Source organism: Budorcas taxicolor, chromosome 12 (assembly GCF_023091745.1).
Source record: "Budorcas taxicolor isolate Tak-1 chromosome 12, Takin1.1, whole genome shotgun sequence".
Taxonomy (NCBI): domain Eukaryota; kingdom Metazoa; phylum Chordata; class Mammalia; order Artiodactyla; family Bovidae; genus Budorcas; species Budorcas taxicolor.
In genome coordinates this window covers 77,264,116-77,281,929 of record NC_068921.1, presented here as the reverse complement: position 1 = coordinate 77,281,929, position 17,814 = coordinate 77,264,116, and the positions used below count along the sequence as shown (strand labels likewise).

General features: G+C 39.0%; 1 protein-coding gene across 1 annotated transcript in view; it reads right to left on the bottom strand.

The window, feature by feature from the left end:
* Positions 1-17,814, bottom strand: part of PCCA (propionyl-CoA carboxylase subunit alpha) — a 381,652-nt gene that overhangs the window by 94,369 nt on the left and 269,469 nt on the right. The window lies entirely within an intron of this gene.

The following is a 17,814-nucleotide window of genomic DNA, read 5'->3' as shown; positions in this document are numbered from 1 at the left end:
GTGTGTGCTCAGTTGCGTCTGACTCTTTGTGAACCCATGGACTTTGGCCTGCCAGGCTTCTCTGTCCATGGGACTCTTCAGGCAAGTATACTTAGAGTGGGCTGCACTTCCTTCTCCAGGGGATCGTCCCAACCCAGGGATTGAACTGGCATCTCCTGCATTGGCAGGCAGATCCTTCACCACTGAGCCACATGGGAAGGCCATTTATGTATATATATTTCCCCTCTAATGTGGTCATGAAGTCTAAAAACAAAGACAGGTTACTGACTATGTAATAAAGTATCAGTAGGGCATACATCACGCACTGGCTTGAACTTCCAGGTTTAGTGGCGTCTCTGCACACAATAGAATTCAATTACAAGCAAGAGAAAAACAACAGCTCTGGAATCACACTGACTTGGGACTCACTTGACATTGCTGTTTTACCAAATGAAAGTTGTATACTAAGTTGGTGTATTTAACTTCTCTGAGCTTCAGTTTCCAAACCATAATATAGTAAAAATGGCTATCTGAGAGGGTGGTAAATAAGTTAACATATGAAAGTCTGAACCAATATGCTTGTCAGGGTGGGTCATAAATATTTTCTCTCTTCCCCTGTCTCTTGGCCCAGATGGTAAAGCGTCCGCCCGCAATGCAGGAGACCCGGGTTCGATCCCTGGGTTGGGAAGATCCCCTGGAGAAGGAAATGGCAACCCACTCCAGTATTCTTGCCTGGAGAATCCCATGGACAGAGGACCCTGATAGGCTACAGTCCATGGGGTCGCAAAGAGTCAGACACGACTGAGCAACTTGACTTTCACCCTTAAAATAGTTTTAAAAATAAGGTCAGATAATAATATTTCCTATATTACTTACATATTACTCATATATTACTTACTATTAAACTACTACATGATAAAGATGTAAGAAACAGAAAAGGCTGCAGTTTTGATTAAAGCAGCACTAATATCCTTCAAATCATGCTATTCAGCCCTCACCCCCAAATTAAGTATCTCCTTATGCAGTAAAAGATTTCCAAAAGAAGAGTACATCATCTACTCAGATCACTTCAAAGGAGGAGCCAGATTATTACACCCTGAAGTAAACCACTGTTGCGCGTGCGTGCTAAGTCGCTTCGGTCATGTCTGACTCTTGGCAACCCCATGGATTGTACGAATGTCTGAATAAAAAGCGATATATCCACACAAGAGCATATTATATACCTGGCAATTAAAATGAATGAAATACTAGTACACGCTACAACACAGGTGAACACTGAAAACATGCTAACTGCAAGAAGACAGTCACAGAAGACCACAAATTATATGGCTTCAAGGCAAACAGTAACCAGGGTTACAGGTAGCAGAAGCCTCTTTCATGACAAATAGGGTCCGCCGTCACTGGCCCAGGTCCTTGCAGCAAAGTCCTGTGGGGACACTGGGGGTCTGAGTTCTCTGTCCCACCTGCACAGTTATGAGGCCAGTGTGACCACATTCCCACTGGCCCCTCTCACATGCATCCAGACTCCATGTCTCAGTGGAAGGAGGGGAGAGCGGGGAAGAAACCTGAAGTACTCCGGTGCCTAAAAGGAGCTAGCCAAACCAAGAGAGACCAAGACCCTGCTTATTAGCAAGCTTTTCTTCCCCCTCACCTCCTACGAAGGATCATATGTGATAAAGAAACTATCCCTCCTTATACACCTGGGAAGTAATGAATGTCAACGTGCATGCTCACAATCTAACTGAAGGGTCAGCTCCAAATCCTAAACTAGCAAACAGATCTGCAAATGTTGTGAGGATGAGAACATGCCAAAAGCCAGTGTATACCTCGTCAGCCCCCAAGCAACAAACAGATTTCAAACATCAAACAAATGACAAAAAACCGTAATTGTGAACAGCAGATGCAGATTCTGTTGATGCTGTCATTAGATGAGTATAGATGTAAGTATAAGCTATACAGAGGCAGGGAATGTCTCTTTAAACCACAGTTTAACACCACAGAGAGGTGGGGGCAGACGTGAAGAATCCTTGTTACTACGCCAAACATACTGTTCACACGTAATTTTTCAGCCGAGGTGACTAAGCAGGAGACACAGAGCTTAAGTGGCATTTATTTCACTCAGGCAACACTGAGAACCTGGCATAAAGAACCACCCTGTCATCTCGGTGCCAAAAACTGAGGGGAAATGAAATCGAGGGCAAAGGAAGTGACAGGTCTGAGACAAGAGTTAGGGTACCCGGCCTGACAAGGAAAAGCTGCAAGCAACCTATACGTACAGCCGACCACCTACACCCCTGCAACATAAATAATAATCAGAAAACAATCAATATTGGATCTCTGCACAGAATTTTCCCCAAAATTTTGAGAAAAAAAGGTAAATTAAGAGCATTCAACACAAGAACTCCTCAAAGAAACACAGGAAGAGTTCAGATAAATAATTCTCCAAAGTCTCAAAGACAGGCATAGGAAACGTGACCCTTCTTTGAAAAAAAAAAAAAAAGAGCTCAAAGAAGAAAAACAAAGGTTCAAAGAAGAGATTAAACAACAACAGAAGGAAATGAAAATCAAGCTGGTAGAACTCAGGAAAAAAATGAAGAGAAAAATAACATTATAGAGATAAAAGCCACGTTAAGAAGCACCAAAAATAGAATAAATGTGACTAAAAAAAAAAGACAAGGACTATACCAATTCTCCTTCAAAAGTACTACAAGCAAAGAAGAAGAGGGAATTCCCTGGCAATCCAGTGGTTAAAACTCTACACTTTAACTACTGAGGGCCCAGGTTCAACCCCTGGTCAGGAAACTAGGATTCCACAAATCATGTGGTGCAGCCCACCCCATGCCACTGAAAGAAGAAAGAAGTGTAGATTAAAGGATATAACGGGGTAAAGCTTTGCAAAATAAACAAAATATTAAATTTGTAGATCAATGCTTATCTTTAAGAAAAAAGAAGGAATTATGTGGATATTTAGGCAAAAATAAGAAATCATGCTCAAGCAAGGAAAAAATTCAGGTTGGCCTAAACTTCTCAAGAGCAGCACTGATACAGACAACCACAGAGCAATGTGGTGGAAGTGCTAAAAAATTAAAGGCTGCCTCCCAACATTTTCCTTTTATACTCAGCCAACCTGTCCTTAGAGTGTATTCTAAAACATAACCTGCACCATTTAAGAACTCAACACCTTCTTTAAAAATGAGGCATCTCTGTACATAGGTAAGAAAACATTCCCAAGAAGACGCAGAATATTATATATAATATGCTATCATTAATTAAGGAAAAAAAACCTTAAATGTGTGCTTTTTTGTTTTCTTTTGTTTTTTTCACTTTACAGCCACAGTGAATGTAGAATGAATCTTGGTTCTCTGACTAGGGATTGAACCTGTGTCCTCAGCAATGAAAGTGCAGAGTCTTAACCACAGGACGGCCGAGTTTGTGTTTTAAACACCGAGAACATCACTTGAAAGATGTGTTAGAGAATCAGAGTGGCTGAGAAACAGGAAAGGAAGGGAAGCATACTTTTCACTGCCAATCCACTCATACTTTTCGAATTTTACGTTAGTATAAAATTATATATGTATATGCATTTTACATATTGAAACGTTTTTCAGTGAGGAGAAGTGTAACTGCCTAATTCCTCATGCGATCCACACCTACTTTAGATCTTTCACTAACAGCACATAATAAATGGTAGCTGTTCTTTTAAAACTTCATTTTGGCCAACAGAGCAATCAGTTCAGTCTGGTTCAGTCGCTCAGTCATGTCCGACTCTTTGCAACCCCATGAACCGCAGCACGCCAGGCCTCCCTGTCCATCATCAACTCCCAGAGTCTACCCAAACCCACGACCATTGAGTTAGTGATGCCATCCAACCATCTTATCCTCTGTCGTCCCCTTCTCCTCCTGCCCTCAATCTTTGCCAGCATCAGGATCTTTTCCAGTGAGTCAGCTCTTCACATCAGGTGGCCAAAGTATTGGAGTTTCAGCTGCAACATCACTCCTTCCAATGAATACCCAGGACTGATCTCCTTGCAGTCCAAGGGACTCTCAAGAGAGTCTTCTCCAACACCGTAATTCAAAAGCATCAGTTCTTCTGCACTCAGCTTTTTTCACAGTTCAACTTTCACATCCATACATGACCACTGGAAAAACCATAGCCTTGACTAGATGGACCTTTGTTGGCAAAGTAATGTCTCTGCTTTTCAACATGCTATCTAGGTTGGTCATAACTTTCCTTTCAAGGAGTAAGCGTCTTTTAATTTCATGGCTGCAGTCACCATCTGCAGTGATTTTGGAGCCCCCCAAAAATAAAGTAGGCCACTGTTTCCACTGTTCCCCATCTATCTGCCATGAAGTGATAGGGCCGGATGCCATGATCTTCGTTTTCTGAATGTTGAGCTTTAAGCCAACTTTTTCACTCTCCACTTTCACTTTCATCAAGAGGCTTTTTAGTTCTTCTTCACTTTCTGCCATAGGGTGGTGTCATCTGCATATCCGAGGTTATTGATATTTCTCCCAGCAATCTTGATTCCAGCTTGTGCTTCCTCCAGCCCAGCCTTTCTCATGATGTACTCTGCATATAAGTTAAATAAGCAGGGTGACAATATACAGCCTTGACATACTCCTTTTCCTATTTGGAACCAGTCAGTTGTTCCATGTCCAGTTCTAAGTGTTGGTTCCTGACCTGCATACAGGTTTCTCAAGAAGCAGGTCAAGTGGTCTGGTATTCCCATCTCTTTCAGAACTTTCCACAGTTTACTGTGATCCACACAGTCAAAGGCTTTGGCATAGTCAATAAAGCAGACACACATAGAAAAACAGGAGTGGATCCGTGAATGAAGGGCAAATATAAGGACTAATGGTTGTATTGAGGCAGAGAGACAAACCCTGAACTGACTGCTAGTCTTCAGCTGCAAGGGGAGGGACTCACGGCAGGGAATGTAAAGGTTGACAAGAGGAGGGGGAGGTGGTGATGAAGACCATCAATGTGAGCTTCAAAGAATAACGGTTTTACAAAAGAGAGGGGAGTAGTGGTCTCGAATGAAACTGGGATAAAACCAGTCCCAGCTCCCAGCTCCAAGGTGCACACTGTCTGAGAAACTCTCCAGCCAGGTTTAACTCTCCTGCCAGATTTCCCTCTGTTCAGGAAAGTGAGAAGTGAAGCATTCAGAGAAATGGCTGAGAATCCAGGGGAGTTTGTTGATGACAAAGCAAGAGATACAAAAGGCACAGTGGAGAAGGTAGAGAGCAATCAGAGAGTTTCTGTTGAACAACACAGGAAGGAGATTTAGGATAACAGATGACTGGATATTTAGGCTAACAGATGACTAAATAGGCTTTCAAACTGCCCACCTCCTCTCCATCTGCACCACTACCATCTTAGCCAAACGTGCTACCATCTTGCACCTGGACCACTGTGAGACACCAGTCTTCCCACATATATGCTTCCATATATATAATTGGTTCTCCTCACCATAAGCAGAATAATCATAAAGCTGATCTTTTACAAAATCAGAAATAAAGGGAAAATAAAAACAACCTTAGAATATCCCAATGGAGGTCCTGCCTGGTTGGAAAACTATAAACTCTTAAAAAGACATATAACACAGTGATCTTCTGTATAAAGATACCATATTTCACAACATTCTGCAATCATTTAAAGATTATAATTATATTCTATTTAAAACACTGACATTATCAACTTGGATCAACCAGAGCAAGGCTATGGTGGGTGGAATTCATGAAATTCATCTCAACACATTCTTTTCTGGTAACTTTTCCCCAGCTTAATCAAAGAGATCAGCTCAGTTGAAAATTATTCACAGTAAGAATATTTATGATTCTTGAAAACAGCAGCTCAAAAACAATGTCTTTCCTATTTTAAGAAAGCATTTTCTCATGTTTAGCAAATCTACCTGTACCTTCGTATTCCATTAAAAGCATTTTACTGTATCTGTGGTACAGATAATGTTGATGTGGAATATTTTCCATGAGTTGTTTGGAACATTCAATTTTCCTATCTACGTAATCATAAGGGAAAAAGAAAGTACACACCCTAAACTAATCTGACATATGAGAGAGATTACTTACATCCTTTACGATTAAAAAACAAAAAAGCACTTCCTCCGAGATACCTCATGACACAGTTACAGCTTCTATTGGAGTATGCACCTGCTAAACAGTTTTTTTCAACATTAGGAATGTAAGGCCTACAAAACAAAACATTTGCCAAAAAGCATTTCCAAAGATAACAAAAATTGGGGGCCATACTGGCTATAAGGAGTGTTTGTGATTTGTCATAAAGTCTTTGTTTGGGTCACACACAAATTCTAAATTCGCTTTTTGTCATCAAATGTTAAGTTGATTAGCACAGAGTTAAAGAGAAGATAAAAATCAAGGTGTTCCATTAGTTTAAAAAGACTTTGATCTTGTATATTGATTCTATTTCTGGAAACAATATGAAGGATGAGAAAGACCTGTTAATCAAGCCATAACTAATTCTCAGAAAGGAATAACTAGTTCCTGCCCTTTTAATAGGCTTTCAGAGTTAATCTTAAAAATAATCACTCTGCACAAAAAGTGAGAAAAGAGCTGCAGTTTTCTGATTTCACTATTACGTTGGAAAGGATCCTGGAAATCATATACTCCAGCCCAACCCTCTCTTCCTTTTATTTCATGTGTTGGGAAATTACAGAACCATACAAAGTGTGTAAATTATAGAAGCAACTATCTTATAATTCTTCTGAGTGTATCACTTAAATCCACATGTCAAAAGCAAAAGGAACCAAAGTAAATCTAAATAGTAAGGTACAATGTTTGACCATACTAGTCACTCAGTATGTATTTTGCCTTGAAAGAAAACTGTTCTATAGACAAAGATAGCTATTGGTTCTTTTGGCTTTTATCTCCTAAGTACTGTTTACAAAAATACGATTATTAGATGTGTATCAAATAGATGAGGTTCATCCATACTCCCTAATAACAAAGGAATCTATGCATGATGCTGTGATTAAAGTGGGAGAGTACCACCACCCAACATTATCACAGTTCACTGACTTCCATATAAACTGCTGTTGGATATATAGAATACAAATATACTTTTTAAAAAATTCCAGGAGTTAGGATATTGAAAATAAGAAGCACATAATTTTCACATCTGCTCTTCAATCACTAAGTCGTGTCTGACTCTCTTGTGACCCCACGGACTGCAGCACACCAGGCTTCCCTGTCCTACTTTTCATATCATTTATATCTATTTACTTTGCTAAGTTATTTACCTCTATATTTATTTCTCCAGTAAACTACGAGAAAAATAACTCATTTTTATTCTATTATAATAATGAATATTTTTAAATATTTTAATATGAACTAAAAAGCCTCTTGATGAAAGTGAAAGTGGAGAGTGAAAAAGTTGGCTTAAAGCTCAACATTCAGAAAACAAAGATCATGGCATCCAGTCTTATCACTTCATGGAAAATAGATGGAGAAACAGTGGAAACAGTGTCAGACTTTATCTTTTTGGGCTCCAAAATCACTGCAGAGGGTGACTGCAGCCATGAAATTCAAAGACACTTACTCCTTGGAAGAAAAGTGATGACCAACCTAGATAGCATATTCAAAAGCAGAGACATTACTTTGCCAACAAAGGTCTGTCTAGTCAAGGCTATGGTTTTTCCTGTGGTCATGTATGGATGTGAGAGTTGGACTGTGAAGAAGGCTGAGCACCAAAGAATTGATGCTTTTGAACTGTGGTGTTGGAGAAGACTCTTGAGAGTCCCTTAGACTACAAGGAGATCCAACCAGTCCATTATGAAGGAGATCAACCCTGGGATTTCTTTGGAAGGAACGATGCTAAAGCTGAAACTCCTGTACTTTGGCCACCTCACGCGAAGAGTTGACTCATTGGAAAAGACTCTGATGCTGGGAGGGATTGGGGGCAGGAGGAGAAGGGGACGACCGAGGATGAGATGGCTGGATGGCATCACTGACCCGATGGATGCGAGTCTGAGTGAACTCCGGGAGTTGGTGATGGACAGGGAGGCCTGGCGTGCTGCAATTCATGGGATCGCAAAGAGTCGGACACGACTGAGCAACTGAACTGAACTGATAACAATCTTAAATATTAATACAACACAAAGAGAGTAGGTTTACTTTATCCTGTTCCTCTGTTTACTAAAATACTTTATTATTTTAAAACACGGTTATGATACCTCTCCTGCCCTTCTAGAGGGAAATGAGAAAACTTGTTTTCTGAAAACAAACAGAGACCACCATTTTCCATGAGTTTATTCCTTATCACCTTGAAAGTCTTATTTCTTTTCCAAGTATATGTGTAATAATGACAAAAACATCAACATCAAGAGGAATTAGACATAATGATGATGAAGATCTGTTAATCTGTCACAAAAGATTACATTAAGTATGAGTGTGTTAGAAATGTAATTAAATATATCTTAAAGGATGTGAACTGCAGAAACAAAGTTTAGGTACAGATCTACAATCAGCCAGGTTGACCAGTTTCTGTTTAATTATAGCCTCGTTAATTCACCAGTAACAACTTGGATTTCAGTTGGATTTTTTTTTTAATCCTACATTATTTTGCTCACAGTTTAATTATAGTAGTACTTTCTTTTGGATTGGTGTTAAAAAGGGTCATTCTCTGTAGACACTGTTGTAAATTATATCAGCTTAATGAACCTCTCTAGGTAGAGGAGCTTAACATGTCAAGCAACTGAAACTGACTTAACTTCTCCAAATTTACCTAATGGTGGTGGAATCCGGAGTCTTCTCTGTAGCACTGGCCTCAACAGTCAGAATGCTTGTGTCTGAGCCTCAGCTCCACAAGTCACCCAATTATTCGTGCCTGTTTCTTCACATGTCACATCTATTCTCACAGAGCGGTTGTGAGGAAAAAGGTCAAGCACTCAGAGCGGTATCTGGCATGTAAGTCCTCAATACATGCTATTTGTTGGCAGTAGGTGGTCCCATTTACTGACGCCACATACTCTTCCCGCAGTATTGATTATTCTCAATCTATTTGTTTCCGTTTCCAAGCATACCTACTTTTGCTTGTTCTTCCATGCTTCTTGTTCTTCCATGAATACTTCCTCCATTATTTAGCCTTTTAATTTTACTTGATTCCTTTTAGCATTTATTTTGCTTTTCATATGTACTCTGATAGCACAGATGATTGCCCAATAAAATCCCACTGCCTCAGCTGGTGGTTCACCACCCCAGGATCTAAGTGGATTACGGGGACTTCACAGCAATGTTTTAAGTCTTCCCTCTTCTAAATTCCCATATGCTGTCACTGTGATGTGCTATTCTGTACTGTTGTCTACATTATATAACATCTCTCTGTGGCTGTTTAACGTTCCAGTACTATCCAGAGACACGCATAGTTTGTCCAAATAGACCATTTCTTCTAGCCTAAAACAAATATATCTGATATTCTGTTTTCTATGTTTCTACTATAAGAGAGTATTCAGTGGTTCTGTCCTCTCAGCCTCTGCAACCTTCAGTGACATTATTCCTCATAGATACACTAAGAAACTGTAGTATAACATATTTACTCTTCCCAAAATTAGTATACACTTTATGTCCTTTAAAAAAAGCAAAAACACGCTTTTTAAAACTTCAGCTCAAATCTTCCTTGGCTTCTGGTTGCTTAATAAATACAAGTCTTAACACAGTCCTCAAGATCTTGGGTACTAATGTCTCCATCTGGCAACCTCTCACTCCTATCGTTCCCCTTCTCTCTTAAATTCAGAAAAGGTGCACAAGACCCTATTCCCTGATCTTTATTCCCACTATTTACTGAACTTGAAACAGTCAGCTCAGCTCAGCAGACATCTGCCATCCATTCTTCATTATCTAGGACGTAAGCTCTTCATGTCCTCAGTTTGCTCCTGTCTTACTGCTCCAATCTCCCTGAACCCACCAACATCATCTCTAATCCTCTGCCAAACTAGACAGCAGCTTTCCTTTCTTTGAATTTCTATAACATTTTTGTTTTTCTATCCACTTATCACATTACGCCTATGTCACAAGTGTTAGTGTACTAATCCCAACACTTCCCAAAACACTTCATGAGGCCTACTGAATGCCCTGTTCCTTCATGGAGATCGTGAAGAGGTTAGCACACTGCTTTGATGGTGAAGACTGGAGTGTCCTAGACTAATATCTATTTGTTAAAAATGATCTAATTCAGTGAAATAGAAAATTTTCATGATTACAGAATTACGGGAAAACTCCCAAAACTATGTTTTTAACTTAAATATCCCCAACATAAAGCAAATAAAAGCATATGACTTGCTTAACCACCCATTACACATGTCATACAGATAAGTGGCTTTCGTTTTAGATTCTTGACCATTGACAATACAGCTCTGATTCAAAACACCCAAGACAGCTTTTGGTAAAACTAGTAAAGTAACTTTTAAATAAAAATATGATTAGTCATAATGTCCTATAAAGTATTGATAATTCTTGCACTTTAAAATCCATATGTGCTTATAATAGCAAATTAAAGTTGTCCAACTACACAAAGGACTCCATTAACCCTTTCATGAAACAAAATCTACAAAGGACCTAGTATGTCAGAGATGAACACTCCAAACCTTACTCACGCGTATACACCCAAGCACATTTAACATAGCTCATTTGGAGACAGACAGAATTTCAAAACAAATTTAAAATGCTATTTAAAATTCTATCCCATCTCTAGGGTTTCACTTTCATGTCCACCCAAATAAAATTATCCATTCAAATTGTTAGATAAATCCTTTTAATTTTGATGACTACAAACAAAGTAAGACCATTCTTTTATTTGCAAAAAACTATGCTCCCAAATGGAAAGGAGAATAAGCCTGGCACTTTTCCAGGAGCCTTGAGAAAGGGCAGGGCTAATACAATACACCAGTTTGGGTAGCAGTTACCAGACACAATACACCCATCGTGGCCAAACGAAAAGCTAACAAGGAGAGGGATGAATGGAGAATGATTGAGAATGGTATAGGAAATTAATGAGCAAACAGCATTCATTCCTCCAGAGCTACAAACTATTAAAAAAAAACAAAAAAAAAGTGAAATTGTTTCTATATTTTAATTCCTTAGAAAGTTACTAAAAAATCTAAAATATTTCAAGCAATGCTACTTTGAAATAAGGAGTAACCCAAATCAATTCTCTGATAGCCCAAAAGCATGGGAAAAGAAGTAATAGTCTAAAATTTTATTTTGGCTTCTGTACCTCTTACTAGTCAAGAATCAACATTTTAAAACACTTTCCACAAAGTTTATGTTTACTTGGTCATAACAGATCTCAAGGGGACTTTGATTAAAAGCAGAGTACAAAATTTACATAAACTACTCATCTACGTAATAACCAGAAGACAGAAAGAGCAGTTACAGTAACTGTTTTCAACCCCTAATTTTCAAGCTGAAGTCTCTAGCAAGCTTCTCTCCCTAGATACTCCTTTGCAAAGGGACCTTTGATTCAAGGAAATAAGACTCAACTCTACTTTTCAGCACAGGTAATTCTAAATCATTTGCAGATAGAGAGGGGACCAAAAACACATGGAAACACCTACCAGAACAAAGATAAGATACACAAGAGTCACACCCTCTCCTAACTCACCTAAAGAAAAACATTTTCTTTACGGAAATTATTTCTGCTGAAGGAAAGTACAGCATTATCTCCAGCACAAAAATGCTAAGATCAATCATTACACAACCCTACAATTGTTAACACTTCTGTGAGGGGTGGTCCCCACATAGAACAGGCAAGAAGACCCACCCCAGTGATTAAAAATTCCACCCGGAGTCCTTTCTTTCGATTAAGGAAGTGTCTTTAGAAAGCTCCTATTATAATCACTCTCTCTAGACATTAACTCATTTGTGCATGGGCACACAGATTGGTTTATCAGGTTATTAGCACTGATTTTAGATAAGTCATTTTTGATGAAAGAAATCGGGAAAAAATTTTAAAGCAGGTACTGGGAAGGATCTGGCCAAATATAGAAGACCTTCTAACAGTAGGGAGTAAGGTCACTGAGCATATGAAACCAACCAACAAACAAGCACCCTTCTGTGGTGGAAAATTTCGAACATATGCAGAAGACAGGACAGCTTAATAAACCTCTACAGTTCCATCACTCAAGCTCAAAACTTTCCCACTCAAAGCCAATCTTGTTTCATCTATATCCCCGTTGATTCACCCACCTGCTCCAAGAACACTTAGAAGCAAATCCCAGTCTTCTCATTTTATCCATAAACTCAATTAATACACTTTATTAAGTTTAGCCTAAAGTATTGATGATGCTCATCTAGTTTTCGGCAAAAAAAAAAATCAAAAATTAATTTCATATTCAGTATAATAGTTCTTTTCTATTTCACACATATACTTTGGTTTCTTTGAGCCCTGGAAGGCGGGTGGGGAGAGGTGGAAAGTGGGTAATGGAGCAGAGAGCTGTAAAAGGTTACCTGGAAAACAATCAGTAATCACACACGCACACGGCATATTATGCTTCCTATAATTTCTATTCATTGAAGGATGAGGTCACAATGAAGTGTTCCCGTTAGTCTGGGTCACAAAAGTAATTCAAGATGCATATAAAAATGCTTATTATCATTCAAGTTCTCTAAACCCATTCAACCGTTCAGCCCTTTGCTTTCTGATAAGGCTGCCAACAACTATGCCAATTAGTGTCAATTGCAATGTTAGATTTTTTTAACATTTGCACCTGCCTACCCAGTTGGTTTAGTGGCCAGGAAGAAGTGACTGATGGTTACAAGTTTCACCAACACCAAACGCTAACTGTTCTTATGTTAACATTTGCAAGTCTACAAATTCACCAATCAGCTTTTTCAGGAAAACATATTTTACATACTAGCTTCTGTAGGGGATTTCTTCTTTTATATGGAAGGTTTAGCCACTATATTGTGAGCTATAGCAGTAATAATAATTTTTAAAAGCCTGAAGTTTTTTTTAAGTAAGGAGAATGTAATTTACAACAAACTCAGTGAATTATTTACAGTTACTTCAAAGTTTCACTCAGGCTAAATTCATGCATTTCATTTGAACACATGATCAAATTTTTAAAGACCACCTACTCATATTCTTTAGTTTTAGAACCAGATTTTTGGTTAAAGTTTCTTTAAGAATTTGCAAGCCAAAGATTAAAGCACATATAAAAGATCAAGGTATATTTAGCATGGAAAAAATCATGAACATCTAGAATTTGATCTTAAGACATATCTTCGTACTAATTAACTTTGCATCTCTATTTTTTAAATGTTAAATAACTGCCCCTAAATTTACAAACATGCAATAACTCTGAAATATCAGGAACTAACTACAATCATTAATCTATCCTCAGATCAAAATGTTTCACTCTGGCTTATTATAATTAATAACAACACAGTATTTTCTAAAATTTCACAATTGAAGCAAATGGTATGTAGCTGATGAAAGCTACTGGAAGTAATCGTAGTTAAAGGCAAAGTGCATTACTAAAGAGAAATAAAAATTGCATGTCAATATCTAAAAGTATGGGAGATGCATATAACGTAGCACATTCTATGTAGTGTCATTACTTAAATTGCTACTTTTCCTCAACAATCTATTCTCCAGCTCTAGCAAGTAGAATAAATGGTAATTTTACCTGCCAAATTTGGCACAAAAAAGGACAAGCAACTTCATTAACAGAACAATGCTTTCAATATGATTTTTTTTTCCTTTTTCCACCCAGTGCCAAGTAGTGGAACAATTGGAATCAAGAAATCTTAAGCAAAATTATCTCCCCTTGTTGAAGTTTTACATGCTTGAATAAGCAAATGATACATATGGAGTGCAAGCAAGAACATCCTCCTGGTAAGTTAGTGTATTTCTTGTACTGCAGCTTAACTCCAAGCTGGTATGCTAAACTTAAGCGACCCCATGAATATACAGTCCATGGAATTCTCCAGGCCAGAATACTGGAGTGGGTAGCCTACCCCTTCTCCATGGGATCTTCCCCACCCAGGAATGGAACCGGGATCTCCTGCACTGCAGGTGATTCTCTACCAGCTGAGCCACAAGGGAAGCCCAAGTTAGTATAATTTTTGTACTGCAGCTTAACTTCAAGCTGGTATGCTAAACTAAACTCAACAACAAAAAGAAACCCTTGTGCACTGAGCTGAAGTCCTCAATGTGTGATGTGGCATCGTGGGGATATATGATCATTTAAAAGCCAATAGAACAGACGAAACCTGAAAGCCTTGATTTATTATTGACAGGCTAAACTTTGGGTGGCAACATCCATCAGTGTACAGTATGTGGAATGAAACAAAACAGATCTTTCTTCAGTCTTTGATAAGTTAAACCAACGGAAAACAACACCCACCACCAGCAACTTTGCCAATTACCACTGCTCTCACACTTAGCTGGTGTTGTCAGTAGCTGCCTATAAAGAGAATCATAAATTCTTTTAAGCCTTATTTCAAACAACTATAAAAACAATAAGCAACCACAAGTCCTCTATTAATTGAGCTGGACCTGTATCATTAACTGAGATAACCCTGAAGCTAGTTTTCAAGTAGTCATCATTAGATTCTGAAAGCTAAGCATAAGCACTTTTTATCTAGTTGGGTGAATTTGGTAGCTTCTCACAAGTTTGTCCATGGCTGCTTACAAAGAGGATTGTGCTCTGTTTAATCTCCAGCTGGTTTCCTTACTCTTGCTCCACAAGAAACCATACACTGCGCATCTAAACACAGTCCCCGTTTTAGAAAAAGCCAAGCAACAAAATGAAGCAAGAGCAATATAAACCGATCATCACGCTGACGTGGCAATAGGGCTGAGAGCAAAAACACCCACACAAAGTGCACTCAAAGTCATTTGCACTAAATCTTAAAATTTCAAGCAATATGTCTACCTTTGTGAGATTTCAACACTGAGTTAGAAACAAGTGGCATGGTTTATTTTATAATTCTATCTTAGAGATAAAATGCCTTTAAAAAAGAAAACAATATTGAAATAGACTAGAAACTCCAGTAATGGTAACAGCTAGATTATTAATGCCCCTTGGTTTTCTTTGCAGCTAAGCTTTTGTCACTTGTTCAGAAAGTGTGTGTTAGTCACTCAGTTGTGTCTGACTCTTTGCAACCCCATGGACTGTAGCCCGCCAGGCTCCTCTGTCCATCAGATTCTCCAGGCAAGAATACTAAAGTGGGTTGCCATGCCCTCCTCCAGGGGATCTTCCCAACCCAGGGATCGAACCCAGGTCTCGTGCATTGCAGGCAGATTCTTTAACATCTGAGCCACCAGGGAAGCCTTGTTCAGAAAAAATGAGCCTAAATTGAAGAAAGGGAACACGTACTGAGTGGCGAACATGTATCAGATATTTTAATAAACATTAAACTCACTGAATCCTCAGAGTAGGCCTGCAATGGGGATGTTATTAACCATGTTTTATAGATGCCAAATCTGAGGTTAGAGAATTTAAATAAGGGTTTATGGTTCCACAGTTAGTGAAGGAGCATATCCAAACCCAGATTGATCTGATTACCTCAACCAAGCCAGTTTAGATAGTTGTAGATAAATTCATTTGGAGGGAAAATACAGTAACAAAGGTCAATATTTTACTGAGAAGCATGGTCACTACAATAATTGTGTGGTAATTCCATGGTGCCTGGAGCTTTTCAGAATGGGTCGAGTATGTACAGGGAGATGGTGAAGGACAGGGAAGCCTGGTGTGCTGCAGTCCATGAGACCGCAGAGTCGGACACGACTGAGTGATGGAACAACAATCCATGGATATGAGGAAGGCTTTGAAAGAAGAGCAGATCCCCCCGAAGAAAGAGCTGGATTCTGTCAGCCAGGCACCTAAACCATGCAGGTGTGCCCCAGAATGGGGGAGGAGGAACTGCAGAGCCAGTGGGCGTTCAAACCACAGCAGGGCCCCAGGGCACCAGAGGCGGGGGTGGGGGACCGCGGTAGACGGCTCATCAGCCTCACAGAGAACACGGCCCAAAGTGGACCACGAGAGGCAAAGATTATCTCTCTAACACTCTCCAGGTATTCTATTGTGGCCTCAAAAAGGGCTTCATAAAATAAACGAAGAATACCATTCTAGGCAAAGAATTTTAGAATCTTAGAATATGAATTGATACCCACAAACCTCGCTAAGGTATGCGTGCACATTCTCGGTTTATTGTTTAAACTTTCCACAAATTTTTCACAGAATGGAAAAGAACTGTTTGCAAAGTAAACGCTATTTTAGATTCTTTCAAAAAGCAAATTGTCTCTATTTAAGGGGGAAGGGAGATGGCTCCTTCAGTACCTACTACATGCCAGCCACTATACTAGAGACTTTAAATACTTTAAATACTTTATCTTATCTGATTTTAACAAAACTCTGTAAAGAATCCACCTGCCAATGCACAAGACCCAAGAGACTCAGGTTTGATTCCTAGGTTGAGAAGAATCCTTGGAGAAGGAAATGGCAACCCACTCCAGTATTCTTGCCTGGAGAATCCCATGGACAGAGGAGCCTGGCAGGCTGCAGTCCATGGGGTTGCGAAAGAGCCGAACACGACTGAAGAGACTTAGCACACATGCACTGAAGATTATTATCCATTTTATAGATGAGGAAAAGGAAGACTCAGAAAAGATAAGTAACTGCTGCTGGTTTGAGTCAGCAGTCTCAGGACTAGTATTTAAACTCAAGTCCATTTGACTCAAGGACTTTACATTCTTCTCTGTACTGGCATTTATACAAAATACTACATAAAATACTGCAGTGTCTCAGAGGGGTTAAATGGCTTTTCCAAAGATTAAAGACCATCTGTCTTCAAAAAACTGTTTGTTTTTTCCAAGTGCAATGTTACATGACTGTTTCTCTACTACACCCTTACCGAGCCCCAAACTAAACCTTATTAGTAAATGCAGACAGTTAATTTTTACAACTGACGATAAGGGAGGGGGCATACGACTGCCCGTATGCATGTGATGGATGCTTCTTTTTATAAAAATACCCCCGCCTGCAGAACAGAAAATGTGATCACTGTGATACTTACTAACTTCAAATACGAGAAGTAGGGTTCCCTAACATATTGTCCTGCAAATGTATATACAAGATAGTTCACAAATGTTCTGTCCTTTGTATTGGAGGTTTTCGATTTCTACCAAGATTTTCAGGGCATTTGCAAGAGATACTAATGCTGTGAAGCCACGGAACACTGTACGAAAGTCAGAACCATTGAAACAACTCCTGAAGTAAATCTCATCCATAAAATTGAATAAAATCATTCTATTCACACATGTGTAACAAAACATTCTTGAACCATGTGTCCACAGTTCTCCTGACACCAGGATTCCCACAAAATAGTCACAAAAAACACATAGAGAACAGAGATCATTTCCCCACGGTATGTTGGTCCTCCCAGGGAAATCTCTGACTTATTGTGAGCACTGTTCGAAGTATTTTTTGAAACTGTTTTAAGCCTTTGTGTTATCTTTTTCTCATATCTTCAATGGTAGAACATGCCTGACCTTTGAGTTTTGGAAACTGGCACAGTTAAGAACTGAGTCTGATGAATAAGATGGGAAAGATCAGCTATGACTTCCAGAAAACGGAAATATAAGCCTGAGATTCTACAGATTCTTGGATGGAATACTGAAACAAGACACCAAAAGAATTTGTGGGATATATTAATATGTATTTTTCAGTGTGATCTGTGGCTTTGGGACAATTTTAAGCTTGAATAGTCTAAATTAACGGTCTTTTCAAGGAAAGGAAAGATTAATAAGAAGTTTAAGAATATCTTTTAGGATTTTTATACAAATCAGCATGTTAGAAC